We start from the raw sequence: 25,750 nt of genomic DNA, 5'->3' as shown, positions 1-25,750 counted from the left end.
ATAGCTGGCACCTTATTTTTAATTTCCTCTGTCCTGTCATTACCTAATTTTCCAAGTGTACATCGTTATGGTCATTTACTTCAGTAATTTGGATTGCCTCATTAAATTGCTTCCTTTTTGTCTTTACAGATGAACAATATTTAATGGCTGCTTTGCATAACATACACCTACCAGGACTACTGTGAACTTTCTTGAAGGGCAGTTTAGTTCTGTTCCATCACATTTATCTAAGCATCTAAGTCTCATTTTGAAGATGCCAAATGTTCTTTCAATTACTATTCTGGTCACTTCTTGAGTTTCATTATAATTTATAATGATACAGTTTTCAGAGAGAATCTGGAGATAAAACAGAGGGAGATCAGGCAATTTTTCAAGAGACATCCACTGTCACCTTATAAAAAAGAAAGATTGTTATAAAATAAAAATCCTCTGCATATGAGAATGTATTGGAATACCTAAATGTTTGCCTACTAAGAAAACATTCTTCCTGAAGCATAATGTTTGGAAATAAACAAAAAACTCTGTGAGGGAAAGATGATAATATGATAGTATTAAAACTTATTTGCTCAATATCTTACCTGTGCTGTTTCAGCTTAGATCTGACATCCACACAGCTATAACTCATCAAACTACCTTGTAATTTACATCTTTATAATTCACTGCAATGAATAAAAGGTACAACAATTAAGGTCTTAACTGAACAAATGGAAGATCCTGTGATAAGAACCTTTGCTCACTCCTTCCTTTTTCCCAGTGATTAGCATTAGGTGCTTCATTATGTCAAACTCAGATCATGCTACTCCTTTGTTCTTACACAGTCTTGTATTGCAGGCAGTAACCTGTCAGCCTCCCTTCTGTCATCAGAGATTCCTTGTTGTTCTTATAATGTGAAAGAAGGGAGTTTCATCTGGAGGCAGACTGAGGAGCCAGTATACATCATCATCATGCTTTTGCAGCACTGAGGACAAAAAGAATTCAAGATTATTTGTCACGAATACACACTACCCCACATCCTATGGCTATTGCTCCCAGTTTAGGCATGTCAAGGTCAGAGGAGATACTCATTGAAGATGTACAGGGTTTGGACCCTTTGTTGTGCTAGCTCCTTCTGTACAGTTGGGATTTTTTTTTAAGGGGGCCTCATGTTGTAAATGCAGCCTACACAAGCCTCGACCCACTTTTGGGAAAGGGATATTATTACACACTACCTAAAAGGCTCTTCAGATATTTTTTCTCACTCAATAAATAATGAAAATATATATGCAGCATATTTCTTAATATCCTAAATGGGTCAAGGCATCACATCCACATTCACTAATAAATAATGCTCATGATTGTTTACATGTCTTAAGTCTTAAATCATTGGTAAGATTTTTAAAACATAGAGTCAAATAAATCACAGATTTTAACTACTCTGACAGCTTTTTGCTCTTAGGTAAGTAGAAAAAGTATCAGTAACACACAGCTTGAGCACCCCTCATGGGATGGCCCATATGGCCATTGACTTTCAGAAGATCAGATGCTGAATGCTTTTTTTTTCCTTTCCACATCACCTTTATTTGGTCATTGCCCTTATGATGACTATGTTTCTGATTGTGCTCCCTCAAACATGTTCATAGCTAGAATAGCAATTACATTCTTAGTACTTACAACCTTTTTACAGCTACAAAAATTTACACCTGTTGAGTCTTTACACAGGTTGACTTCCAGTGTTACACTGCTTCTCCATGTCCATAGTCTGACTGACTGCATGATGGTTCTGAGTGACAGCAGAAGTCATCTTTGGACACACACATTGACAGAATCAATTTCTGCGCATATTCCCAATATATGTTGACATGTTCAGCAAAGATACACAGCACAAAGCATCTGAAGCATGCTATTCTTCTGTGCGTAGTACAAAGTAGTGTAATAACAGACATACCTAAACGTGTGTGCGAACGAGTACACTGTCCTCGAGCCAAATGTCCTTTAGCAGAGTCAGAGCCCTCATATAAAACACCTGTTTTCTCATCAGCTTTATACAAATAACCAATATCCCGAGAGCATTTTACTCTCAGCTCTCCCAAACCATATGCATTTATAACTCACTAACAGGACAAAAACTTTGAAACATTAAAATAAAGGCATAACAGAAATGCATCTTGCTCCTTCCAAGTCCACTGTATAAGTCCCATTAATGTCAGTGTGTTGCAAGGGGGGCAGGAAAGAGTTAAGTTAGCTAGAGTATGATATAGAAAACCCCCAAATCAGGAATTCCCTAATATTTTTCATTTTAAGAATCATTTTTCATATGACTATATAACATCTGATGTACATTTATATGGATCACCTTCCACTCCCAACTGCTTAACATCTCTCAGACAACAGTGTGGTTTGGGAGAGAAGGACAAAAGGAAAGTCTGTTCTATCCCTTCAAGCACAATGCCTTTCACCAGGTGCTGAAAAAATGCAGGTAACACTTGTTCCTGCAGTTCCTCAGCTCATCGATCTTAAATCAGCTCTTTCCTACCTGCTTTTTCAGAGTATTAAACCCCCTGCTTGGCTTCCCCTTCTTCTTCAATATGCTCTCTGGTCATCTTGTTCCTTGTTTTGGTACATTAAAACTTCAGAGCACCAGAAATAAGGGGACATGAATCAAATGATTTCTAATTTCTTGACAGAACCCAAGCATATATTGCTGCTCTGCTGGTAGTTCTTGGATCACATTGTGAGACACTGTGACATAAACCAACAAACTTGTCAGCCAGGGAATAAGATTCATCAATAATCCAGAAATACCCCATTTGCATTAAACCCTATGATTAACCCTCTGTAGAGGATACATCTGAGTTAATTTCATGGAGGCATATCTATGAATTTTAATTAAAGAAATATCTGCAGCCACATTTTATCAACCTCATTTCCTTACAGAAGTGAACTCTACCTTTGACACCTCCTTCTCCAACTCACAGTTCTTACAATGTAATGTAAAAAATCTAAAACCTTAAAATACCCAGTCCTTTCTATACCTCTGATTGTGAAGTCTCAACTGCCAATTTGGTAAATACTACCCTCCTTAAGAACTTTTAAGTCAACTTTATCCTGCACTGACATACAAAGGCACATTTTTTTAACCTGTGCTGCTGACCAACACTGCTCCACAGGCACCAATGAGTTGCCCTATGAAGGATTTTATCAATGAAATCTGTATGGCAAACCTGTGCTGTTGTATGTCTGTACCTCTGAGAGTTTGCCTGTTTCTTATTTACTAAAGGGCTAGATGCAAGTCCCTGTATCTACTTAGCTTTCACTTGGCATTTTGCACCTGGAACAAAACCACAACTGTTAACATTTTCTGGCAATGCCTTTGATCTATACCATTGACTTCCATTTCAGAAACCACTAGAAACAGTTTAGCCAAACTTAAGTGTCATTTATTTTTTCAGTCACTTGTTATACAGAGCAGTAAACAAAATCAATTAAATTAACAATACTGTATCTAATGACATTACTCATTTATAAGACTAAAGCTATGTTCTTGTGGGCTTGTGACTATAAAGATAGAAGTCAGAGCATTTGAAATTTGCCTTCATCTTGACTTTGATGAATACTTAAAATTAAAGCACTGAAAAAAAATGCCTGGAAAACTTTCCCAAGAGGAAAAATTTCTGTTTTGACAGGAATGGCTTTGTCTTGACATATTTATAATACAAAAAAAATTTAAATAGAAATATTTGTAGGACCTGTCATAGTAACCTGTTTTGAATTAATTTGCCAGGATTCTGTTATGAAAATTACTCAGTTTTCACCAAGTATTTGATGTTGTTTCCATGAAAAAATCATGAAACGGAATGGATCTTAGTACCCTGTTGAGTCATTTCCAAAATAGGATAGTGGTAGCATTTTCTTCCCCCACCACATATTGTAGCAAGTCCTATGAGGATTATTTGCTAGAGTTTCCTTTAATATTTCTGAGTAAGTTCATTAATTTAATGAAAAAGCATTTTTAATATTGAGGTTTGTATCTCAATGATGTACACTCATTTCACATGGAGAATTCTTCACACATGTCTCTTACTTCCCTCACAATTTTCAGGTCCATGTGGCTTTTTGGAATGTCATTTTCTTTCTGCTTCAAACTACACCGACCTCCAAACCCGAAGTGGATGAGCCTCCTGCTAGATAACTGTCTGCCTATGTCATTATTTGCACTGGTCATCACAGACAGACAAATACAAAAAGGAATCCTTTGTATCATTCTTTAACCATTAAAGTGATGACAGGGTTCAAAAGGGTGTGAAATGCTCCAGATTTATTGCTCATGATTTATTAATTTGTTCATAATTAAAACCTCTGAATTTTATGCTGCTTTATTGCTACTGTAGATGAGAAAAGATTTCTCAGTTGAAGTACATGATCTTTAGCAGAAAAAAAAGGTCTGACCTTTCCAAAAAAAGTTAATTAACAAGAAGGGCTCTGTAAATTAGGTAAAAAGGTCCATTACTATGCAAGAACATTTTAGATTCCAACAGACTGGACACGTAGCTCTTGTCATCAACTTTCTGGTACTTCATTTTGGTTTTGGTTTTCTCCTCTTTTTTTTACTTACAGCTGTTCCTGTTAGAAAAATCAACTCTGTTATTGTCACGATTCACCAAGGCCTGAAGGAAAAGATCAGAATTTTCCATAGTCTTTTAATTTATGATGCAGACTACCAACAACTTCATTCACTTTCTTCAGGCCATGTTTTAGTGTAAAGTCTTTTGTGCATTTCTACAGAAGTTAATGGAATGATGCATCATCTTGGGCTTCTGTCAATAGAAAAAAAAAGAAATTAGAAATTTTACAGACTTTGAGACGTTGGAGATCATTTCTTTAAACATTCTTGTGTCTAAAACAAATCTTAACTCTATCTCACCACTGCTTTAGGCTCACAAGATACAAAATGTATTTAAGTGATTGTATTTCTTCTGATAAAAAATGTTTGGCAAGTCATATATTACAAGTCTCCCCCTTTAACACTCAATTAAGTACACTGCGTCTTTAATGCAGTGCAAACTAGAAGTTATAAACAAGAAAGGTTAATATGAAGTTTACTTTTCTTGCAGACCAAATGTTCTACAGCTAGATACCCCTAGATTACCATAATGTAATGTCAGTTATGGAAACTTCCTGTAACATTTTGTCTCATAAACACAGGAGTTTGTATAATCAGGCCTTATAAAGGATCTAACTTTAGCCTCATACTCATAATTGATATTGCAGAAAAGTCCTATGATTCAGTGAAGGAATCCATCAGTTTTCATGTGGATGAGCAAGTACCAAAAAACTTTTCACTTGACCTCATATGTATAGAAAGGACAACAGGATGTAATAATTGAAAAAGCAGAAGGTTAAGGATAGTAATTTCCATGAAATGAAGCAAATCCATTGGCTGTTTTCTACAATAGGGGAGTATTTAATGATCTGCATTTGGAGCCATGGCAGCAGCACTGAAAATCCTTCTTAAGAGAGTCATTCTTACTCTGTGACAGTTGTTAGGATCTGGAAATTAATCCTTATGCCTAAGATTTCTTTGGTTAGGAAGAGAAAGGAATTATGCAGACAGAGCAGTTCCAGAAGAAAACTTCAACTAGATCTGCAAAGGCATGAGCCAAAAATAAATACTGCCATTTTTAATCTGTTCATCTTCTGCCTAGCTCCTCTATAACCTCCTGTCCCTTCCCTCATACACTCAGCCCAGCTCACTTTGGTTTCTGTCTCAGCATCTTCTCCTCTATACACAAGACTACCTGAAAATGTTCTCTGTGTAGATATGAATCAATTTGCTTTAGAGGTTATCATATAATACTCTGAGTTAAAAGGGACCTCACAGAACACGTAATTTTAGCGCCCCTGCCATAGAAAGAGACATCTTCCACTAGACCAGGTTGCTCCAAGCCCCATCCAACCTGCTCTTGAACACTTGCAGGGATGGAGCAGCCACAATCTCTCTGGGCAACCTGTGCCAGGGCCTCACCACCCTCACAGGGAAGACCTTCTTCCTTACATTTTGTCTAAATCTCCTTTCTTTCGGTTTGGAGCCACCACCTTGTAAAACATTCATTTCTTTGGTCAGCCTCTTTAGGGACTGGAAGGCTGCTTGCAGTTTTACTTGTTTGCCTTTGGTAAGTCTCAGTAATTGAGATCTTTATTAAGAAAAAATATACTCTGGTATTGTGTAGGATTCACAGTCATGGACAGATTTCTTGTCATTTTGATGCAGTGTGCAAACATAAGAAAATGATAGTTCATTTTCCAAGAAGCTTAAAACATCATCAGAACAAGACACGAGGTGTTTACAAACAACAGATGGGAAACAGCTAGAAGGTGGTGGTCAACATGAGAAGCAGCACTGTCTGCTTAAGAGCTACTTTTCTGATCAAGGTTTTTATAGGACATAGAAGAGCTGTATGGAAAGACTTTTTTTTTTAAATAGTATAATTAACATCACTTAGATGTAGAGAAACTGAGGCAGCTTTAAAGAGGTCAAGTCAGTTATTTAAGGAGGCTTGAGGATGAGAAGTAACATCTTCCTGAGTCTCAATCTTTTCCCTAGTTGACATCCAGATAGAAAACGATTCATTTTATAAATGAGAGAGATTTTATGGCACTTGAATTGAATAACTCCAAATTTATAGCACATTCACTGCACGTATGTAAGATTTCAAAACCCTTCATTCTCTACCTTTCCCTTCAAAATATGGAGGAGCAATAATTCTATCACACATTATCCTTCTTGCAACTGAAGACCTCCATGCACCCCTCTGCCCTGCTAAAAGGTTGTATCAAAGTTCAGAAAAAAATTTCAGCAAAACTTAAAATCTACTTCACTGGTTTAGAGAAGTAACCATTTAAGGAAAAGGCCTCATAATAGTCTGCTACGGTGGTCATTAATCTATTTAATGCTAGCCCAAAACCAGCAAAGGGCACATGTCTGTATTGAGTTTCTTTTGAATCTTAAAGCCACCCTTCTGACAGAAGTGAAGGCAGTTACCCCATCCTTTCCAGAATAATTAAAAAAAAAAAGTGGATAGACATACTCCATGTGGTTCTTTGTTTCCAAATAAACTGCATCTGCTACTTGCCTTCTGGTTACTTCAGAGGTACAAGTCAGGGTAAGTCCCTGGGTGCTTTCACTGGCAGATTCTTCTGAGCCACTGAAAACAGTCAAAAGGGGTGGCAGAGGGCATGGCAGGCAGGGGAGTCTTGGTGTCAGAACCCACCTTGCAAGTGACTCTTGATCCAACAGCCAATTTAAATGACCTGCAGGGTGTGGAGGCTTTACTGTTGCTTACTGTGCTGCTCATGCTAATATCAAGCACAGAAGTGTCTCAGTGCAGAGGAGAAGCAAGAAATATTTGCAAGCCAATGCTCAAGTAAACTGACACACCTAAACCAAAACATAAGTCTCCAAAATACCTACCCAAAAGGTACCCAAATGTGCTCAGGGATGGTGAATGTCTTAAGGCAATCCCTGTATATTCATGTGCACTCAAGACAATCAAGTCTGAAAGGTAATGTCTTATTAATACAAGGCACTGAAATACCTTTCAGAGATGCTGACAATCTCCCTTCAGCACAGGCAGGAAACTATCTAAAGAAACAACCTGTTAGTTGGTGTGTCTGTAAAGAGAACTGAGTCTAAAAGAAGCTTAAAGCATTCGAAGTTCTACTTGCAGATTTCAAAGTCTGCTTGAGTTGCCTAACAGATACAGATCCTCTTCAATTTCTCACTTAGATATTATTTAACTGATTATTTCCAGTTAAAAAAAAACAACAACCCTGCTAGTCTTAGCTTTCCTGTTCTGAGAAATTGTCTTTTTCCATGAAGCACAAATGGTGTCCAATCAGGAACAGGGGTTTCAGGATTAGGTGGTGAAAGAAACAAAGTCTATCTAGACACAAAGATGTATTGAGACAATAACAGAAGAAATAGAACTCAAAAAACTTAATGTTCTTGAAGCAAACAATCAAGACTGTTTCTAGCAATAATCTCTCTTCATGTAGAAGAAAATTCTACAAGAGAAAAAATGAGCAAAAGGTGTGGAGGTTTGGTGTTTTTTTGTGTATGCAGACACAATGCTGAGACTTCATGCTGGGCTAAGGGAGATAATTCCTGCTGTGGTACTTTGCTAGATGTAAAGATAAAAACATACTTTGTAATACTTCAAGAAGTAACCTATTTTAAGATTGAGAACATGTCAAATGTTGGCCTTATTGAAGAAGTCGCTATTATGCAGCATTTGGATGACAGGAAAGCAGAAGAAAATGGAGAAAAAAGAGCTAAATGACATGGCAAATATATTATAGCAAAAGATAATGACCAGTAGCTAGGACAAATATGGGGAAAAATACGATAAATGGGTAGCAATGCTGACAAAAAGAAGAAATAAAAAGGAAAAGGTCTGGAATTATCATTAGGATGTAATATTGTGACTACATTTATAAATATGCTGAGATTAATTTTAGATTTACCCTCAGTGTAAATTATTTTTCTATGCTGGACAAGATAAAAATTCCAGATTATTATCCCCATTGTCCAAAAACAATTCGACAGAGAACATAAGCAACACGAAATTTTATGCAGTAAATCTGGATATCATGTCACAGCTATTGTAATAATATGTAACAGACTATGGTTTAATTGCTACACATCTAAATGGCATGCAGAACAAAATTATTACCAGTACATTGTTACATTGTGTCAAGGTACCTGCTACCTAATGTTGCAAATTAAAAAAAAGGTAGAAAAACATTTAATAGATGATTTGGAAAGTGAAGTTCACATTCTAAATCCCCATATAACTACAAATGCCCACATACAGTTCCTTAAGCAGAGACACTTAAAACCCCCTTGATTTCCTTCACTTTTTATCCCGGGGATTACACAGCTTTGAGTTCTTTAAGAGCAGCAGAGAGTACTGCACTTAAAGAATCTAAATGCTCTTTCAGTCATGCAGTCCCTACAACATAAATAATGCAAATTGTCTGCAGAGCTCACAGGACATCAAGACTTCTCCTGTGCATCAACCTTCTGTTTGATCACATGCTGCTACAGACTTAGGTCCTGCATTAATGCCTTTCAATAATCATCCCACTCATTTCCTGATGGAGTTTTATCTGTACAAGGACCACTGCACCTACATGAGGTGACTGGGCACAACTATCTGGCACATGGTGGCATGATGGTGTGGAATGCTGTTTCGAGAACAACTCTTCCTGATGAGGAAAGGCTGTGAGACCTGGGGCTGTTTAGTCTGGAGAAGAGGAGACTGAGGGGAGATCTCATTAATATTTATAAGTATATAAATGGTGGGTATCAGGAGGTTGGAGCATCCATTTTTTTCTATTGTATCTAGCAACAGGATAAGGGGTAATGGGATGAACCTGGATCACAAAAAGCTCCATTTAAACATAAGAAAAAAATATTTTATTGTTCAGGTGAGGGAACCCTGGCACAGGCTGCCCAGGGAGGGTGTGGAGGCTCCTTCCTTGGAAGTCTTCAAGACCTGCTTGGACACGTTCCTGTATGACCTGATTTAGCTGGGACCTGCTTCTGCAGGGGGGTCAAACCGCACGATTTCTAAAGGTCTCTTCCAACCCTACCATTCTGTGATTCTATGAACTCTTCCAGGATTTTTTGCTCATGCATAATTTACACATCTTCAAGTTTATGTTCTCCCCCCAGTTCTACACATCATCTTTCTACGTCACCTGCTCTCTGCAAAAGCTAAGGTGAATGTAACTTTTATCTGACTAGTTACTCCTTTGAGTAACAATGTATTGTGGAACTCAATACAAAAATCTTAACTAAAGGAAAGGTAAAGATGAAAAGGTCAACAGGGTCCACACTCAACAACAAACAAAAAGCATCTCCTTTTTGTACTTTCTTGTAGTTCTTATTCTAATCACTTATTTTCCACATAAATGCCTAAGAATTGGTTTCTCTATTGTGACTGACAGTTCTACAGTTAGTAGAGTACTTAAAAAACCCAACATGTATTTCCAAAAAGCATCTATGCTTGTTTTACTTCATCAAAATTGCTTTTTAGTCTGTTTGGTTAACTGAAATGCCCAATACTTCAGATTCTTTGGTGATGTCTCTTTTTCTATACATAGGTGAACGGTGGCAGTGGGAGATCCCATGGCAGTTGCAAGCATTTGTTAGGAGCTGTCAGTTGGCCTCCCTTGGCTGGTGAGAGCTATGTTCATTTACAGAGCAGCTTAGCAGCTTATCTCAGTTTTTAGTAAACAGTGGTAATAAATTCTGTTTTCTTCCTTTTCTCTGAGACAGTCAACAGTGATAAAAAAATAAAGGTAGCTGCAAAAATTGGTTGATAACCTACAGGAAAGAAGTGTCTAAAGACTGGACAGAGCCTTCTTTCAGGACCATGCAAAAATTAAGTTCATACAGCTTTTACAGACTTCATGATTCCTTTATCGCCTTCTGTCAGACTTCTTAGCAACAGTCCAGCAATCCATGTCTTCTGTCTTAGATAAAAGCAATCTAGACTAGGTAAGTAATCTGATTTGCTTCTTAAATTGACACACTTTAAACAGAAACATGCACAGATATTTGAGTTAGTCCTTTGGTTTGAATTTGCAAGAGATGTATTTGCAGATCAGTTACTGGTAAAGGGAAGAAACGTCACTTTTCATGATCATGCTTATTTACTATTTGTTGTTCTTAGATGTACACTATAGCTCACGCACATTTTGGTCAAATGCCTGGAGAAACATTTAGCTGACATTCAATTAGTGATGTAATGCACTGTGACAAAGGAGCAGGTAATCTACTATGTTTTTTGGGGGAACTTTGCATCTTTCCATTAGTATTCACAATAGACTAGCCAGGTATTGCACTCTCCTAGAAGAACCAGCAACCCAGAAGATGTGAACTACAGAAATGAAGGCAAGAAACAAGGTCTGTAGGTAAAGGTTTCCTCACTTCACATGGCTCCATTCAACAGGATGGTAAAGATAATACCAGTACTTAGAAAAGTCATTTGATACAACCTGAAAGCCCAATAAAGACACAAACTAAATGCTTAGCTTGCCTTACAGCAGTAATTTACACATCATCATAAAGGGCAGGCCAGCCAAGCATGATCTCTGTTTACACACACAGAATAGGTCATGTTACAGTCCCAAATGATACTGTAAGGTTAAAATAATTCAAAGTATTTCTGTATACTACTGATTGTGACTACATACATCTATTCCCCAGTAGCATCAAGTATGTACCAAGTATGATAAATCTGATCACATTTACATTCATATTAAAATGAGTTCTTGCCCAAAAAATTGTTTTTCCTGCTTCAAACTCTTCCCTGCATTCTGTTGTTGTGCCTTGATAGAGTGAATGAAGGTTCCAATCCGTCTGCCTTTATTGTTTATTCATTGTAGAAATGACTATAGATCCTGATTATATTTTTCTTGGGCTGGGGAAGACAGAAGAAAAAGTCTGGCAACTACTGACTCTACTTAAGGCCTAAGACATACTTGTACTACTAACATTATTCCCTTACAGGCTGAGGTGGAGAAATTGTTTTGCCAAGTTTAAGACTAAAACAGGCACAAAAAGGTAAAAGTGTGGAAGCATCCATCTCCCTCCCCTTCTTGTTGCCTGTGAGTTTATGTAGAAGCTGGGGAAGCAGATGGATGCCACAAGAAGTGCAAAGGATGCGTGGAACAACAGCACGTCAGTGGGATTCACACTGCCTTAAAACGGCAGAGTCCCTTCGGCGACACCTACTCCATAGGGATCCTCCATCACTGGGGCTTGTGGGACTTCAGGCTCAGCAATTTTGGAGCAGGATGGTAGCTGCATGTTCCACACAAAAGAAACAGCAGCAGAAGGTGCTGCAGAGGAGCAAAAAAAAGAGAGAAAACCTGTAAGCTTGGTAAGATTAACGATCCAAGTTAAGTAATAGAAAAAAAGGAAAGTGCAGAGTTTTTTGCAGAGAGGGACAAAACCTGACATTTGGTGCAGAGAATGTAGGGCTGTACAAGAGACAAGAAACGAGAAACCGTAAGCAAAGTTTTCATAGCTTAAGAGGAGAAAAGAAGTTCTTGCAATCAGTCCTAATAGTGCGCTCACGGAACAGTTATCTTCCCTCAGCGTAGTATCTGAAGCAGCACAAGAGATCGTTACGCGCATAAATCCACATAGACAGCCTCCCAGCTCTTTGTTCCTCTGTCCCTCCTGTCACGGCTTCTAGCGCTGTCCCTCGGCGGCCAGGTTGCGCTTGCCAAGACTCCGGTGCCGGGCACAGCCTTTCTGCAACTGTCCCTCGGCCTTTTCTGCGTTATAGCGATGGACCCATACAAGATGGACACGCCATAGCCACCGAACCGCACCTCGCCCCGTCGCCGTGCCGCTTTCGGGGCCAGCGCAGCCTGGTTACTCGCCTCGTCGCCGCCGGGCCCCACAGCAGCTTCACCTTCACCTCGGCTCTTCACCTGCCGCAGCTGCGCCCGGCCATCCCGGGTCTCTCCCCGAGCCCTCTCACGGCCCACACGGCAGCCGGCACTCCTCACTCCCTCCTTCCTCCCGGCCCCCTGGCTGCCTCCCGCAAGCCTCGCTCCCCTCCCTTCGCACCCCCAGCCCCATGCCTCCTACGCCGCACCGCCCCCTCTCTCTCTCTCCCTCCCTCCCTCCCTCCCTCCCTCCGCCGGCCGCTTGGTAACGCCGTTTCCATACTCACAGCAACTGCGCACTTGAGGCGGCCCGAAGCCGGCCTGGAGCCCCGCTGAGCCGGGACGAGCAGCGGCGGCCAGGCCTCCCCCCACCCCGTCACCCCCTCGGCGGGCAGCTCCCCGCGCCCAGCGGCGGCGGCGGCGCAGGCGCGCTGCCTCCTCCCCTAGTGGCTGCCGCGGGGAGGCCGGCGGCCGCGGCGGCAGCTCCAGGGTCCTCTCACAGCCGAGCGAGCGCGGCTCGGGCCGGCAGCGGGCAGGCGGGCAGCGAGGGCGGGAGGCGGGGGCCGGGCGCTGTGCGAGGGAGCCGCGCCGCACACCCAGCCCGTCAGTAACCGCTGCTGCTGGGGAGGAGGAGGCGGAGGAGGCGGCGGCGGCGACGACGAGAGATTCTCCCACCCACACCCACCGAGCTGAGGTGAGGCCAGGGCAAAGCATCCTCCTTTCTTCCCCTCATCCCTTCCTCCCTTTCATCCTTTCCCTACCCCCTCTCAGCTCCTTCCTTTCATCCTTCTTTCCTTGTCCTCCTTCCCTCTTATCTCGTCTTCCCCTCATCATTCCTTGCGCTTCCTGGTCCTCCTTTCCTTTCTTCTCTCCTTAGGCACCTTTCTCCACTCCTCCCCATCCCCCAGACTCCTTTTCCCCATGCCCACATTTCACAACCACCAGAAATAAAGATCATGCCTTCTTTTTTTTTTTTTTTTTCTCCTTTGCCTTTTTTTAAAATGCGATTTTTATTCTCACCCAGTGAAAGAGGGAGAAAGAAACAGAGTTGGTCACAGAGATAATCCTCCCTTCTTTAAAGAATAGATTTGAATTAATGGTCATTTTGTTGTGTGTGTATTGTGAGAAGAGGGGGATTATATTTAGGGAAGAAAAGAAAGGGTGAAAGGTGTGTTGGTTCACTTATTCTTCTAATTACCTAACATCCCTTCGAGGTGAAACGTAGCTTTGTATTATTTTAAGTCCTTTTTTAAAGATATGTTCCTTTCTGCAGGCATCAGAGGTTTCTTCCTCCCTTTTATCCATCCACTGTGTGTCTCCGTAATTTACAGTTGCTGCTGCTCTGATTGTCTCAGCCGGGAGCTGACGGGGAAGGGGCGCGGGGAGCAGTGCTGTGCGGTGGGGAGGGGGCGGTGGGTGCCGGCGGAAAGCAGCTCCCTCGATCCCTTCTCTCTAGGCCTCTCCATGCATGAGTCTGAGCGCTTTCAATCCAGCCACTTCTTATCCCATCCTGAATCCAGCTTGAAAGGTGCCAGCTCCCGTTAAAAGGATTTACTCCGGTGGCAGAGTGAAAGTTTAAAAGATGATGTTTAGGTGGAGCGTGCTGGGGATGGTGAAAAGCTGCATGGATGTTGGCTGAAAGGCGGTGGCCAAACTGTCTCATTGCATGGCTTCTGGAGTGGAAGAAGTTTTTGCTCAGAGGTGGTGGTGGTGGGGAGCATCGTCACTGCTGTGAGACTTAGTTGTCGTTTGGGAGTTGGTGTTGTGGATGCGTGTGCTTAGGGGAGCATCAGTATGCCAAGGATTTTGAAAAGTAACTTTATGTGTTTACAACGAGGAGTAGATAGCATGCACCTGCTTCTCTGTAGATTGGAGGGGGGGAGGCACTCCCTTGTGCCTTGCTGGTTGTGTGTGATGCCTATTTTCTTTCTAAGGTGATACTGTCAGTTGAAATGGTCTGTTGGTGGTTGCACTTCCCTCATCATCACTTGTGCAGTGGCAGAACATTTATTTGATTGTTAGCATGCTTCGGTCAATTTCAGCCTTTTTAAGCTTCTGTTTGCTGAAGTTTGTTTATACTTCTTCAGGATAGATGTGTTTCAAAACTCCTGTTATTTCGGAAATCTGTAGTTTCCACAGCAGCCCATACTGAAGCAAAACTATCAGCCTGAATTGTATTAAAACACACGTTATACATTATTTTGGCATGTATGCCCTCAGAAACGTGAATACTATCAAGTTGTCGAGGTTGCAGCAAATTCTGTGTGTTTTGGAGTACAAAATAAATAAATAACATAAATAGGGGTAGTCACAAGTGATGTTGCTGATGCGAACAACAGATCTTACTGGTGTTGTGGCTATTACAATGCTGCTGGTTGTCCTTTTTACCTGTAGAGTCCATGATTGATATTATGTATTGTATCAGGCTTTTTATGCTCCAGGTCAAACAGAATTCATTCTAGAGGAGAAAAAGTACTGTCGTGAAGGATAAACTTTTTGTACTCAAGTGTGTAAATCATTGTTTACAGAAATACCACCTCAGCTGTGTATGAGATAGAGCCCATTAATGGAATTACAGCTGTTGACAAAAGCCTCAACAGGAAAGCTCCAGTGTAACTTGAGCCCTTACATGGAAATGCAACCCTAATTTATGCAGATTTTTGAAAGCTCCTTATTTAATATTTAATGCTGACCATGTATATTACTACTGAAATGCCTTTGAACCACTCAAAACCAAGTGTAATCATAGACTGAGACTTTAAAGCCAAAGGAAGCAATTAGATCTGCTCTGACCCCTTGTCTGCTATGGTCAGTTGGATTTTATCCAGTTACTTTTGAGTGCAGTAACTTGCATTTGACTGAAACATATTTTTCAGAAAAAAAAGTGAGTTTTGATCAGAAGACAGTAAGAAGTGGAGAATCTGCTGTTTATTAAGTTCCTTGGCTTCAGATTCCAGTTACTGGTTACTGATGTGTCTTCCTCCACTATGCTAAAGAACTCAAAGTATTTTCTTACCATGGGGGTATTTATGTGCTGTATCCTAGTGTTCCCTTTCTTTTCTATTTAGGAAAAAAAACCCAACAAGAAATGAGCTAAAATTCTTTAAATTTGTTGCTGCATGCATTTTCCTCACAACTCAGTTCCTCTGGCTTTATTTTCCAAATCCACCTTTCCAGCATTTTTGTGAAAGCGTGAGCTGGATACAGGACGCCAATAGCTTGTCTCAGGCATGTTCTGTGGGTTTAAGTATGACCTCTCCAGTGTTACTCTTCTGTTTATACATCATATTTACATATTAACCCTTCATCTGCAGCACTGCATTTTGATCTCCTTGTCACAAGGGGCCACTTTGCTGTGGCAAAGCCTTTGCAGGACTATTCCTTTCAACAAGAGTTAATTGTTCTAGCATGTGCTTCTTATTGTAGCTTTAGAACTCTGTACATGGCTTTTGTAAAGAATGTTTTGTTTCTAGGGTAAGTTGAAAATACCAAACACCCCTGACCACTTTTTATAACTGATTTATCTCAGTTGTATGGCATTTGATCAAGTTATAACTCATGCAGATTTTGTTATAATTGGTCATGTATGCTTAAGAATAATTGAAAAAGTGTTTTGTGATAGTGGCTCCACCTTTGGGGAACTCAATGTTAATCTGAGTTATGTTGTGATGTGTTCTTGTTGAAAGCTCTGTTTTTTTTCTCTCTTTTTAAGATGTCATGCAATTCTTCCCCTGTTTAATTGGTGCTGTTTTGTTGTCAGGCTGTCATAGAATATTATACCAAGTGCCATACAAGGTTTTACATGTAAACAGATATTTTTACCAATTGGAATTATCAGCTATATCAAAGAATAAATCCAGATTCATTTAAGAAGGTCAATTTTCATTAATGTTACCTCATGTTATTTGTTAAATAGCTCTGATGTATCAGTTTAATCTCATATAATTTTTCCTGCCATCCTTGTAACCTTCCTAGAGCTATAAACACACTCACTTGCCTCACTTGCTCTTTTAGAGTACGCTTGTAACAAGAGCATTCAGTCAGACTTTCCCTGCTATTTTCAGGATTGCTAAAAATTCATGTTGGTGGGATAACCATCTCCTTGGACACTTCTGTAAGAAGCATCTCCTATGATGACTTTGGTCCTGCTGGCACTATTACTGTAGATCAGAGTCTCTGCTCAGTAGCACACCTCTGTGAGGGCTAAGATTTCGTCTTACAAATCCCCTCCACTCCATGTTTTTTTTTGTGTTGCTAAGAAATGCCTTTATCCTCACCTAATATTGCTTTTCACCTATTGTTTCAGAAGGTAGGGAATTTGTTATCCCTTAATACGACTTGTTATGTATGGCTTTTTACTCCTAATAGTGGTATTTATTGAAATGTGTTTTGTTGCCAAATTGTAGCAGTTATGACAATGCCTTCTAGGTATTGCATGCTGTCTGAACACACGAGTGTGAGATTCTATGTGTTTTTCTTTGTACAGTGACATAGCCATAGAACTTATTACATTTTGGAGCAGAATAAGGTTTTGCATATAACATAGTGTGTTTCAAGCCTTGGCTAAAGCAAGCTAAGCTCTTGATTTATTTGCTCCATGCCGCCTTCATGGGCAATACAAAGCACAGGATATAATTTGATTTTTAGATGTAATACCAAATGGTATTGGAAATATGAAGACCAAGTGTACAGCCATAAATAATACAACATATAGTTGGAAATAGGAAAGGCAGGAATAAAGAAATAAAGACAACACTAGCCTAATCATTAATTACAGTAGCATATTAGTTCATAACTTGATTGGAGTTTTTGTGGCTCAGGTCTGTTCTCCAAAAGCTAATTTGAGTTAAGAATTGGGGAGGAAGAAGAAAGTGACAAAAAATAAAGTGGTATTTTAGAGGCTAGCTGAGAGCTGCTTCCTGCCTAAAATAAATTTGTTTATTTTATATAAACATAACATTTGTTAGGATAACTTTCTTGAGGAATTAGATAAACAATGAAGTGCATCAGTTGACCAGAAGAGCTTTCTCAAAGCACAGCTTCCAACACAGCAGGGTTCTGCAGGAAGCTGAAGTGGTCGAGACTCTAGTTCCTTTGTGGAGCTTCGCTACTGATGGGTAAGGTCCTCCAGCTGTATCAACAACACCACGAACCTGACAGTGATCAAACTAGTCTAGCATGGCTTGAAAGCTGTTGGAAAAGAATTGTGTTGATATTTTAATGCAAAAGAGACAAAAGGGTTTAAGACAAGTAAGCTGAAGACATGATAACAAAAAACAAACCAGGTTTTGGTGTATTAAAATAATGGGTTAATAACTAAGTTATTCTTGTATTTCAGCTTTGTACTGTCTTATGGGAATTCATAATACAGCTAAACATTTCTCTGAGAGTGATAACACTGTTGTATTGAGACTTCAGTTGGGCAGATTCAGCACTCTACGGGTGTGAATGAATTTTGTCTCAGATTTCTGGATAACAGCTCTACATCTCAGTTTTCTAAATGATTTCTGCAGTATCGTACATGGACCTTTGAGAGAGCACTAAGATATTTTGTTCCAAACAGTGGTTGTATACAAGAAGGTGTTCCTGAAAGTTTTCAGTCATTAAGATAGGTTGAAGTCACATTTACCTAACAAAAGATCAGCTGCTCTGGGAAATAAAATTGTGACCATCACCAGTACGGTTGTTCAAAGGTCAGGATTTTCATATTCCTCATACTTTGGAATTGTGTTTTCTTTGGTTTGGAATAAACAAGTGTAGACTGCAATTTTAAACTTAATTTTCCAGCAAAATGAAAATTACTTTCCCAAGTAGCAAAATTACCACCCCCCACCAACCCTCCCATATATATATATATGTGTATGTTATGTATATGTTGTTTCCAATTTCATATGCTATCATTAGACAAAGCATTTAGACTTCATAGGTAGGAAGGAGGAAAGCTTTTCAATAGTTTTTCAACAAATGTGTTGACAAAGCACACCTTTCTTTGAAGTACTTTTGCAGTGCTGAATCAGCATTTCTGAAAGCAAGTTGGGGTTTTTTTTCCCTTTGGAATATATTTGGCTAGCTTCACTCTTCAGTCACATCACCTCTTGCATTAGTATTCTAGTATTGAGAACAGTGGAGAAACATTTTCAGCGTTGCTGCAGAGACTGCTCAAGTTTTCAGGCTTCTTAAGTAACCTGAATTATTCAGTTTAGTGAAGTTGAATCCTGTAACAGTGAGAACGTCTCACAGGGTTCTAATCTGAGAGGTAAGAATAATAGTAGATAATGCACTTATACGAAAGAATCTCTGTGTTTAGAGTCTTTAAAAATGATTTTAATAGATATTTCAGTATGTTGTTATTAGTGGTCTTATAACAATTATGATGTGATGTTTCTCTCTCCTGTGTACTTTTGTTCTAATATCTTTGTCTACTTTAAGCATCATGTAACATGTAACTGTTTTTTAAAATACAGAGCTTCAAAGAAAAGGACAATATGAATATAAGTGGAACTTAAATTCTGAGTACACTTTGATAACCAGAAAGTAGAAGTGGATGTTCAGGCTAGGCTCCCAGTTGACTTCTGCAAATGACACTTAACCTTTTAAGTTATCTAAGACTCCTTATAAATAAATTAATTATTTTGTCCTTTTCTACAACTAATCAACTTTAATTTTCAATACTGTATTAAAAGCCACCTGTCTATATTCTGTCTTTATGGAAATTCTCCATCAAAGTGCATTCAGCACAGCAGGGACACAGCTAATTCTCTCAGTTCTCATAAGAAATGGATCAATTGGAAATATTCCTTATATTTTAAATGCAGAAACTGTGTCCACTCTGTGTGGTGCTTTTATAAATTCTCTAAATCTTTTCAAACATCAAATGAAACTCCAAGGCCTCTTCCTAAAGGTTTAACTTTCAAGTTAGATTTTTATTTTGAGTAAAACATTACAACAAAATTGTAGTAAGCACTGGTTTTATTTCTATTGTAGTACCATAATATTAGTAGCAATAGCTGTGTCCTTTCCAAAGGAACTATGTTAACAAGCATGAATAAACCCTCTTGGAAAGTGGCATCAAAATATTTGCAGTTTGACTTTGCTCAAATAATCAGAGACAGATGTATTTATCTGATAAGATTTTATTTTGCTCCCTCACTGCCTCTGGAAAGTAATTTTGGTTTTTGCTCTTTGGTCTAGTAGGATGTCTTCTTTAGAAGAAGAATAGATAGAAGAAGATAGAATCATTATGGTTGGAAAAGATCTTTAAGATCTAGTCCAACCAACTAGCCCACGCTGCCAAGCCCATCACTAAACTAAACTAAACCAAACCATATCCCTCAGTAGTTCATTTCCATGTCTTTTGGATAGCTCTCAGGATGATGTTCTGTAACTTCATGCAGTTTAAAGATTGTTGTAAATAAATAAATGAGTATAAGTAAATAGACAATAATGAGGTTAATGAATATAAATAGAGAACAAAGGTGATGTCCTCTGCCATTAAATATTATCTTCCCATTATCTTATTGAATAGTCTCTGATAGAAAATATGATCTGCTGTGATAAGGACTCATAGTTAATTCTTCAGGAGAGTTGGTATCTGAACCATTACCTTTCCCCCACTGGATGCAATATTACGTCTGTAAGCAAGATGGGGCTAATGCATGGAGGTGAAATTTGGTTTATGGCTAAAGTTGTACTCTAGAACAACTGATTATTTCCTTAGATCAAAGTAGCATAATATCTATTTCCTGTTAAGGTGACTAGGTCTCATGCTTAAATTCCTGGAAGCAAAAACTGCAGTTGCTTTAATATATGCTACCATGTTTATTGAGAATCTTTGAACATTGAAACCAATTCCTTTTTGGTTTTTTTTTCTGCAGCTCTTTAAAAAAATCATGGTAAAAATGGTTATTTCAGTTTTCATAACTTCATAACATTCTGACACAATTTTTAAAAGTTTCAGTAGAATAAATCACATCATTTGTGCTTGATTTTGATTGAAAATTTACCAAAAGTCTTCATAAATGGTTACCCAATGGTTATAAATGTTGATTGTTCAGATAGGAAAAGACTGTGCAGCCTTTCAAGGAAAGGTGTAAGCAGATAAATAAAATTACAAATGATAAACATCCAGACTAGGAAGAATGCATGTTCAAAGTATCTCTTCTGCTTTTGTAGAGATGATGATTAAAAAAATACCTCCATCTTCTAGGATGCTTACACATAGACAAGCTTGTCTTTAAACACTTGTCATTTACTTTTCCTGTTGTTGATGTGTAATAGTTTAATCTTAATCAATATTAACAGTCCTGTTTGAAATAATTTATCAGATTAAAGCAGGGTAGTAGTTATTCCACTTGTAAAACAGAGAAAAACTGTTGAATTTAGGCCTTGCAATTAAAGTTCACAAGTGAAATTTAAAATGAAGTTACAGAAGTGCAAAGAAACAACTGTCATTTGTCACCAGTTAGAAGGAAACAACTGCCATTTGTTACTAACTTTTGTTTTTGATTTGGTGGGTTTTTTTATGGGGGTCAAAGTGAGAGTGATTAATGTATTTTTATTGTAGCATGTGAACTCGTTTCTACTTCTTATACCAATAGTCTTGAGTGCTTACTATAATCAAGTCAGAAATGCAAATTCAGAATTACAGCTGCTTAGTCTAATTTTAAACATATCTATTATCTCTGTAATCTACATTTGCAGTGCTTAGCTGCCACACAGAAATACTTCTAAGAAAAAGAAATTGTCAGGAAGTCCATGAGTGAAAGAAGATGAGGCTGTGTAGGGATAGAATATGAATAAATATATTCAAACAAATACTCTAGTTGGTTGGGAGCACTCAGAGGCCTCAGCAATAAGCAAAAGTGTCACTTGTACTTGGGTGGGCTGCCCATGCTTTCTGTAAAATTCAAATGTATTTCATTCATCTGACAAAATGTTTTGGGTGTTTGAACTTGGTAAATATTGTTTCTGGGTCACATCTGATATGTAGCAAGAACAAGAGCATAAAGAACAAGAGAATTCAGTGCATGGCTAAGACAGCCAACATACTGAATCCCTGCTTGCTTTAATCTTCACTTACACAGTAAAAAGCGATAGGACAAGGGGTGATGGCTTTAAACTGAAGGACAGTGGATTTTGATGAGATATTAAGTAGAAGCTCTTCCCCGTGACGGTGGTGAGGCACAGGTTGCCCAGAGAGGCTGTGGCTGTGGCTACCCCATCCATGGAAGTGTTCAAGGGCAGGTTGGATAGGGCTTGGAGCAACCTGGGCTGCTGGAAGGTGTCCCTGTCATGGCAGAGGGTTAGAACAAAATTATTTTTAAGGTACTTAAAACCAAACCATGCTATGATTCTGTGACTTGCATCTATGAAGAAAGTTACAGGGAAATATTCCCAGTATGGGTCAGTGTAGGTCAGAGTAAGGGAACTGTACAGGTGTTTTCTAAAAGGCAGCTGGGATGTGAGCCCTGAGCAGGACTGTTTCTGTGAAATATCACAGAATCATAGAATCTTAAGGGTTGGAAGGCACCTTGAAAGATCATCAAGTCCAACTCCCCTGCTTGAGCAGGATCACCTAGTTATTCCCTTGCATGTTTTCCTCACCTTCTAAAAAAGTTCATTTCCTTAACAGTTTTCTACAGCCTTATGAATACCTTTTGTCTTGCCTTGTTATAATTTTGTATTTGCTACCAATAGTAATTTTGTTTACAAATTCAGCCTAAGAACCAGAAAATACATGAGGTATCTATGTACAATATTTACCTTCAGTTGTCAAGGTAACAAATAGCATTATATATATATATTTTTAATTATATTGGATATATTTAATTGTAATTTCTCAAATGTGATCAGAGAAACCATCACCTTGCTTCTCATCAAGTCTTCTTGAAATGCTAGTGAGAGGTGTTGTATGCTCCCCGGTGATCTCAAACGCTGCAGCATGAACTAATTGACACGACAGAGTAATATGGAAACATACATTTTATGCATACATAGCCCAAGAGCCTTCAGAATTACTGTCTTGAAGTAGCTGAGAAAGCTGTGTGGCTGTAGTAGCCATGGTGACCTTTTTTTCCCCTTGTTTTTAAGTAGAAGTGTCCTTGATTACTGCCTTTCATCCGAGCCTTAAGCTGGGTATCCATTCAGCAAGCTACAAATTTGGTGACAGCAGAAGAGAAATCATAGATGGACAGATTCAACACATGAAAACCAGTGTGATTTGGATGTAAAAATAGCAGACTTGCAAACAAAATTAGGTTGAGAGCTGTAATGATGACACAAATGCTTCTTTGAGCCTCCACACTGTGTTCTCCTTGTTTGCTACTGGTTTTAGACTATTTGGGCTTGATAGGTGCTGAAGTTGTAGCCTTTAGCTCAGATGCTGCAAGAGATTTAACTTTGGACTGACAGATCCTCCCAAACTTGGTTGCATCCTAAGGGTGGAGTTATTTTAACTTTACTTTGTTTCATGGCTTTTGGGTACATGAGGTTGATGCTGAGATGCTCTGACAACGTGCGTGTACAGGTCTTCTGTCAACTTAATGAGTTTATTTTTGCAGGGTGGTTGACAGTCTGCCAAAAAAAGCAAAATGAAATTATATAGCCTAAGAGTAGCTTCTTGCCTGTTTTTCCATAAAAAGATCAGTCAAGAGGAAGAGGAAACACGAGAGATCACTATTGATCTTTTAAAATATTTTCCATAATGATGTAAAAATTGGGATCTCTTACTTTTTGCTCTCTCTACACCATAAGTCTGTTGGAGGTGGTCCATTCTGTTGACATGATATCCAGAAGGATTTGTTGTACCCCAAAAGAGATTTCAGGATTTATGATGGTTTAAAGCCTTTCCTGTTCAACCCTTGGGAGATAATCCATGGTAATGAAGCATCTCTTGAAACAGAGCAGGGGCAAGATGGACTCTGTAAGGATTAGGACATGGGTGGACATGGGAGTGACCTTGCTCAGCTCTTGGGTGTACTGATTTGGCTTTTCTCTTTCGTTCATGTTCTTCATTAAGAAATTTCTTTTTCACTGTGGTGAATCCAAGATCATGTAACTGAGGAAAGAATTTTGAAATCACTCTTTTAAAAATGTATTTTTTAAAATGATTTCAACCCAACTTTAAGTAGAAATGATTAAGTAATGTTTAGAATTGAAGTCACCTCTTGACCACTACAGCTGCAACATGGGAAATACAGGCAAAGCAGAGCTGCCATGCTAAATGTATGTTGCAGAGAGACTTCCAACAGCTTCAAGTACTTAAAGCCCTTTTAAATAAGAGGAAAGTGTGTTCACACACACACACACAGAGCACTGTATATTCTTTTGTAGTAAATTAAGTTCCTGCAGTCTGAAATACGTTTCTCCAATCTCAAGAAATGTGCAAACCGTGAGAAGCACTTCACAATAACCAAGTAGAAAGATCTGTTTTACTGGGGCCCTCTTCCAACATTGTCTGGTTTTCCGGGTATCTTAGCTAAGAGACTGGTTTGGACATTTAGATTAAGGAAGATTAAATCCTTGATCCTTTAAAATTAATTACAGATTTTTCATTAATGTTGCAAAGCTCTTACTCAGCCCTTCTGGAGCTGGCTTACTGATGGCTGTGGATTGTGTCTCTGTCTTTGAACTGTAGCAGGAGCCAGTCCTGTGTGGTATTACAATGATACATAACAAGTTGCTTAAATCTCTGGGAAATTCAAATGTTTATCAAATGCTTACCTTTTAGAGCTGTTGTGACTATTAATTCTGTTACATGCTTTAGAAGGCAAATGCGAGCAGTATTTTTTTTAGCAAAAAGAAAAAAGTAACAGTAAGCATCCAGTACATCATCTTTGCATCTGGTTTCTCAACTGCTGTGAATATACAACACACACTGCTCAGACTTTTGTTTTCATAAGTTATTTCTTGTCCCTGTTGTGATCTAAAGATGGCTTTTCCTTTGAAGTGAGAAATTTGTTCTGTCATGTTGGACCAGTTGAATGAAATGTTACAGATGGACTCGGTCATTTACACATGAGCTCATGGCACACCATGGTAGACACCTTACAGTATTCAGCTTGCTCTTCAGTTAGGTCATGGGTTTCATACAGGTCCTCCATTGTATCTGTCGCTGATATCTTGCACCTGTACAATGTCCTGGGTTATAGCTCATCTAAGTGACAAAAAAAGCCCTCAAAAATCAGAGCATTCATTTACTTGATGAGTTTCATTATGTTTCTCTCAAATGGTGCTAAGTTGGGTGGAAGGGACTCATAGAAAGAATCACAATTCTTGGTTAGTCTTTGCCATGGCAAAGTGCATGAAATAATTATGAAAGTTGATGAGAGTACTGACATTTCAGAGGTCCCTCTGATAAGTGGAAATAGGGAGAACTATGTCTGTTATCTTACATACACCTATAATACACATAATTATATCTTGTATGTGGAATATGCTGTATGAAGGATCTAAACTTGTTGTGGATCTGTGTTTTAATTACAGAGACTACCATAGAAAATACTAGAAAGTGAGATGCAATATCATCAGTATCTAAATGGTGGATGCCAGGAGGCTGGAGCATCCTTTTTTTCTGTTGTACCTGGTGACGGGCAAGTTATAATGGAAAGAAGCTGAAACAAAAAAGTTCCATTTAAACATAAGGAAAAACTTTTTCAGTGTTGAGGGAGCCCTGGCCCAGGCTGCCCAGGGAGGTTGTGGAGGCTTCTTCTCTGGAGGTCTTCAAAACCTGCCTGCACACATTCCTGTGTTACCTGATTTGGGTGGACCTACTTGGGCTGGGGGATTGAACTATATGATCTATAAATGTCCATTGAACTTGGTATCTCTAAAAGTCCCTTCCAACTCCTACCATTCTCTGATTCTATGATTCTAAGGTATGTCAAGGATGGTGATCATAGTCAGTATCTTGGAAAGGTTTCATTATTGGTATCTCCAAGGGAATTGTGGTATCTGAAGAACAAGTATTGTGTTTCCATTTTTTCTTTCCATTAAATAAAACAGATAAATTTGAGCAAGGTTTCTAATCACTTAGATTTCTTCTATCACAATATTGATACTAGCATGTGCAGTCCTTGCACATATTTAATCACCACTACAGAAAGTGGAATTCTCTTAAGCCATATTCATCAAAGTCCTCTCCTTTGAATGTGCAAAACAAAACAAAAGAACCCCACTTCATTTTACTTCTGTAAAGAAAGTATTCGTCTATTGTCAGTCCTAAACTTTAGTCCAAACTTCAGTCTTAAAAGTGTATGCCTATATAGTTCTAAATAATTTAATGAAAATTAGGATTTGGTGGTATTTT

General features: G+C 38.9%; 1 protein-coding gene and 1 long non-coding RNA gene across 2 annotated transcripts in view; one reads left to right on the top strand and one right to left on the bottom strand.

Moving 5' to 3' along the window:
* Nucleotides 1–4,664: 4,664 nt before the first annotated feature.
* Nucleotides 4,665–12,803, bottom strand: LOC133625091 (uncharacterized). Its single transcript, XR_009818378.1, has 3 exons — nt 12,732–12,803; nt 11,780–11,886; nt 4,665–4,793 (listed from the first exon to the last, which is right to left on the bottom strand). It is a non-coding gene; the product is annotated as an uncharacterized LOC133625091 (long non-coding RNA).
* Nucleotides 12,804–13,090: 287 nt separating this feature from the next.
* Nucleotides 13,091–25,750, top strand: part of CTNNA2 (catenin alpha 2) — a 524,185-nt gene continuing 511,525 nt past the window's right edge. Inside the window, exon 1 of the mRNA XM_061992337.1 lies at nt 13,091–13,138. The gene's annotated coding sequence lies outside the window, so the exon portion shown is untranslated. The remainder of the gene's footprint in view (nt 13,139–25,750) is intronic.

Source organism: Colius striatus, chromosome 3, assembly GCF_028858725.1.
Source record: "Colius striatus isolate bColStr4 chromosome 3, bColStr4.1.hap1, whole genome shotgun sequence".
In the NCBI taxonomy this organism is placed as follows: Eukaryota; Metazoa; Chordata; class Aves; order Coliiformes; family Coliidae; genus Colius; species Colius striatus.
The sequence above is the reverse complement of the archived record's forward strand: the minus strand, read 5'-3'. Positions and strand labels throughout refer to the sequence as shown.